This window comes from Biomphalaria glabrata, chromosome 9 (assembly GCF_947242115.1).
Source record: "Biomphalaria glabrata chromosome 9, xgBioGlab47.1, whole genome shotgun sequence".
Taxonomy (NCBI): Eukaryota; Metazoa; Mollusca; class Gastropoda; family Planorbidae; genus Biomphalaria; species Biomphalaria glabrata.
The window spans coordinates 19,389,061-19,394,838 of NC_074719.1; positions in this window are offsets into that span (position 1 = coordinate 19,389,061).

The following is a 5,778-nucleotide window of genomic DNA, read 5'->3' on the forward strand; positions in this document are numbered from 1 at the left end:
GCACTAACTACATTCACCGCCTGTTGATGGGCCGCCTCACCCACCTATAGCCTTCCAACTTTGATTTCCACTATTCCACACTCGCTTTGACAAATAATACCAGAGACAACATTAGAGCCCGGGGCTTCCTTCACAAGTGTACAAAGACTGATGCAAAAATGCAAGAAAAAAATTCTTGTTAACAGTACAACGAGACGACATAAACACATTTTACCCATAAATAGTCTTAGAAGTGGTTGCAGTTAGACTATTCAAACATAAGTACAGATTGAAGTTTTACCGCCGACATAAAGAGTAAATAAAATGGCATGTTACATATAATCGTAGCACTAAAGTGCAGTTGTTATTGAAACAAGAAGGTGAGGTTGTTATGTCTAAACCTAGCTAGAACAACTCTCTAACCTTTAACACCGCCTAGCAGCGCCAATTGTACCGAGCCAAAATCTAAAATGATCACCCAAGAACCAAGTAAAATACAGAACAAGAAAATAAAAAAAACTTTTTAAAAAACAAAGCTTAATATTAAGTGTAGTAAGATCAATTAGTTTGGATCATTCATGTAAATATATTTGTAATAGATCTAGATTCTAGACTAACAATAATAAATCTGTGCGATTAGAAATATTTTTATCAAATGTTTTTGTTTAGCGCCATTTATTGCTTTTAACTTTCTCACTACGCTATGATCTTATCATTTGTCTGGACCAGTTGGTAACATGAAAAAGGAAGGGGGGGGGGGAAGAAAGAAAATGATACCTGGGTTTTTAAACGCATTTACACAAAAAAAAAAACACCTGAATTCGAACTTGTGGCTCTCGCCTCCTTAGGCCGACGTGCAAACCACTCTGCTAGTAAGGTACTTATGAAAATAGAAGATGGTATACCTATATATTGTTTCTTTCAATTTAGAGCGGCGACCTACAAAGGGAACTAATTCAGCTTATACTACCGCTTCAATCAAGTAATATTTCTTTCCCTTGTTTGAACTATCAAACAAAATAATTAATTGTCAATAGTTAATTATCTAATTGGTTAATATTATTTATTGATTATTGTTTTGTCAGGTAGGTAAAAGGAATAATTGTTCAAAATGTTAGCTGGATCCGAGATTGGGTGTTGAAGATATTGTATCAATTAAATTAATATCAGTGAGGAGCACTAATAACTGTTCTAGACCACCCATTTCCAAACATGTACAATAAGCTTCGCATCATTGTGTCCTCCATTATGTTCTTGTATCTATAGAAGTAACATATTTGAATAGTAAACTCTGTGAACTCAAGACATTATTGAATCTGTGACCCCATATTAAAATTGGACCTGTGACACCTTTATGTTATTGTAATATTTGACCTCAATATGTTATTGTTATGTTTGTGACCCCATTAGGTTGTAATGTTTGTGACCTCATTATGTTGTTGTAATGTCTGACCTCATTATGTTGTTGTTATGTCTGTGACCCCATTAGGTTGTCGTAATGTCTGTGACCTCATTATGTTGTCGTAATGTCTGAACTCATTATGTTGTTGTTATATCTGTGACTCCATTACGTGGTTGTAATGTGTGACCTCATTATGTTATTGTACTCTCTCTGAATCCATATTGTTGTTGTATTCTAATTGGCATGTCAAAGAAGTAAAGATAATTCCGTGTGATAATATATATATAACAAGAAATGGAATGTGTGTGCACAGCACAAAATAAACCTCAAGCTGTGTACAAAGTGACAATCATTCTAAAGTCATCGCGATGATAATACCAACATTGTGCCACATATTAACTAACCTGAACGTTTAAAATAACCAACATGTATCCGGGATGTTCACATCATGCCCTCAGGCTACATCCTAAAAGGATTTTATAAGCTCTGTTGAGGATCAAACAGAATGTAGGAAGGCCCTCCCTGTACGTGTCATCAAAGTCACCTCCTTCAAAAGCTCACATGGATTGCAATGATTTTCAGATTGACTTTCTCACCCAAGGTGAACATGTTTACATACTCTCAGGCAGTTGTCATTTCTCAAGGTTAGCTAGATGGTTGTTGTGGTCAGGTTTTGAAGCGAAACCCTTCAGATGTACATGTAGCCAATTGTAGTAGTTTCACAATTTTTATTATATATACTTTGGATTCATTGTAACAATTGTAGTGAAATTAAATTTACATCTATTTATTCATTTAAGAAGAACCAAGTTTTGGTTATTACAATGCCTTGTTTTCAAAGAAAATGTCGTAGTGTTTCAATGTGCAAATCACACTATTGAATGTTGGATCGCCACCATGACGCAATTAAGTAACAATCAGACATTCCACATAAATAGTACATTTTTTTTTATATCCCTTTGTTACAATCCCTTCATATTCGCCTTCAAACTTCATGGGCTCAAAAGGTACACTGTAAATGGACTGCCTTTTAGATAACTAGATAATTGGTCACACAAAGAATAACTCGTTTCACAGTTATAATTTGTCGAATCACATTAAAATAACATTTGGCTTACATCTTTTTATTTTGAACATGCTTTCTAAGGGAATTCCCGCATTCGCTTTAAGTCTTCCTTGGTATTCAGTAGAGTTCAATCAGGAAACAAGAAATAACTACACGTACACTAACATCTGTAGAACTGATGAGCTGGGCTGGTATTAGAAAAACTGGATGGTGTAGAGCCCACTGGGGAGAATCCTTGCAGTCACGAAGTAGTACAAGACATAAATTGAAAAGGAAATTATGGACCACCAAAAAGGAGAAATGGATTTTTAAAAAAAAATCCACTTTTCTTCTACTTGTCCCATACACTACTGCAAAATATCAGAGTATCCTGTGCTAAGAATACAATGTCTTAGATTTATTTGTAGCATTAATACAAATCTAGGTCTCGAATAATAGTTAAATCTCCTTTTTAAAAAAATTAAAAACTCCAGCAAAATTTCACTATTCTAGCGACCAAGAAACACTCAGCTATTTTATTATATTTTATTTGATGTATTCATAGACATTTTAATGCATTTCGGAACATATATTTTGAACGTTTTGTACTGCCGCATCTGGACAACATTATAACAAAAGGAGGACACAAGAAAAACATTTTTAAAGAATACCATTTAAAAAAAACAAAGCTTATATTACGTGTAATTGTATGAATTAGTTTGGATTAGTCATGTCATTAAATTTGGAATACATCTAGACTAACTATAATAAATCTGTCCGATTAAAATTATAATAATAATATAATAATAATGATATAGGCTTTGTAAAAAGATCGAAATTATACGTGTAGAGCGAAGGCCTCGGCGAATTTGCCATTAACTAGGACGCCATTGTAAGGACACTTCAGCGAACCATTGAATTGTAGCACAATTATAATCTCTCTTCCGTTTCATTGTTTCTTCCTTGTGTCTATGTGTCAATATCAAGTTTACTTCCTTGTGTCTATGTGTCAATATCAAGTTTACTTCCTTGTGTCTATGTGTCAATATCAAGTTTACTTCCTTGTGTCTATGTATCAATATCAAGTTTACTTTCTTGTGTCTATGTGTCAATATCAAGTTTACTTCCTTGTGTCTATGTGTCAATATCAAGTTTACTTCCTTGTGTCTATGTGTCAATATCAAATTTGCTTCCTTGTGTCTATGTGTCAATATCAAGTTTACTTCCTTGTGTCTATGTATCAATATCAAGTTTACTTTCTTGTGTCTATGTGTCAATATCAAGTTTACTTCCTTGTGTCTATGTGTCAATATCAAGTTTACTTCCTTGTGTCTATGTATCAATATCAAGTTTACTTTCTTGTGTCTATGTGTCAATATCAAGTTTACTTCCTTGTGTCTATGTGTCAATATCAAGTTTACTTTCTTGTGTCTATGTGTCAATATCAAGTTTACTTCCTTGTGTCTATGTGTCAATATCAAGTTTACTTCCTTGTGTCTATGTATCAATATCAAGTTTACTTTCTTGTGTCTATGTGTCAATATCAAGTTTACTTCCTTGTGTCTATGTGTCAATATCAAGTTTACTTCCTTGTGTCTATGTATCAATATCAAGTTTACTTCCTTGTGTCTATGTATCAATATCAAGTTTACTTCCTTGTGTCTATGTGTCAATATCAAGTTTACTTCCTTGTGTCTATGTGTCAATATCAAGTTTACTTCCTTGTGTCTATGTGTCAATATCAAGTTTACTTCCTTGTGTCTATGTGTCAATATCAAGTTTACTTCCTTGTGTCTATGTATCAATATCAAGTTTACTTTCTTGTGTCTATGTGTCAATATCAAGTTTACTTCCTTGTGTCTATGTGTCAATATCAAGTTTACTTCCTTGTGTCTATGTGTCAATATCAAGTTTACTTCCTTGTGTCTATGTATCAATATCAAGTTTACTTCCTTGTGTCTATGTATCAATATCAAGTTTACTTCCTTGTGTCTATGTGTCAATATCAAGTTTACTTCCTTGTGTCTATGTGTCAATATCAAGTTTACTTCCTTGTGTCTATGTGTCAATATCAAGTTTACTTCCTTGTGTCTATGTGTCAATATCAAGTTTACTTCCTTGTGTCTATGTGTCAATATCAAGTTTACTTCTTTGTGTCTATGTGTCAATATCAAGTTTACTTCCTTGTGTCTATGTGTCAATATCAAGTTAACTTCCTTGTGTCTATGTGTCAATATCAAGTTTACTTCCTTGTGTCTATGTGTCAATATCAAGTTTACTTCCTTGTGTCTATGTGTCAATATCAAGTTTACTTCCTTGTGTCTATGTGTCAATATCAAGTTTACTTCCTTGTGTCTATGTGTCAATATCAAGTTTACTTCCTTGTGTCTATGTATCAATATCAAGTTTACTTTCTTGTGTCTATGTATCAATATCAAGTTTACTTTCTTGTGTCTATGTATCAATATCAAGTTTACTTCCTTGTGTCTATGTGTCAATATCAAGTTTACTTTCTTGTGTCTATGTATCAATATCAAGTTTACTTCCTTGTGTCTATGTGTCAATATCAAGTTTACTTCCTTGTGTCTATGTGTCAATATCAAGTTTACTTCCTTGTGTCTATGTGTCAATATCAAGTTTACTTTCTTGTGTCTATGTGTCAATATCAAGTTTACTTCCTTGTGTCTATGTATCAATATCAAGTTTACTTCCTTGTGTCTATGTATCAATATCAAGTTTACTTCCTTGTGTCTATGTGTCAATATCAAGTTTACTTCCTTGTGTCTATGTGTCAATATCAAGTTTACTTCCTTGTGTCTATGTGTCAATATCAAGTTTACTTCCTTGTGTCTATGTGTCAATATCAAGTTTACTTCCTTGTGTCTATGTGTCAATATCAAGTTTACTTCTTTGTGTCTATGTGTCAATATCAAGTTTACTTCCTTGTGTCTATGTGTCAATATCAAGTTAACTTCCTTGTGTCTATGTGTCAATATCAAGTTTACTTCCTTGTGTCTATGTGTCAATATCAAGTTTACTTCCTTGTGTCTATGTGTCAATATCAAGTTTACTTCCTTGTGTCTATGTGTCAATATCAAGTTTACTTCCTTGTGTCTATGTGTCAATATCAAGTTTACTTCCTTGTGTCTATGTATCAATATCAAGTTTACTTTCTTGTGTCTATGTATCAATATCAAGTTTACTTTCTTGTGTCTATGTATCAATATCAAGTTTACTTCCTTGTGTCTATGTGTCAATATCAAGTTTACTTTCTTGTGTCTATGTGTCAATATCAAGTTTACTTCCTTGTGTCTATGTGTCAATATCAAGTTTACTTCCTTGTGTCTATGTG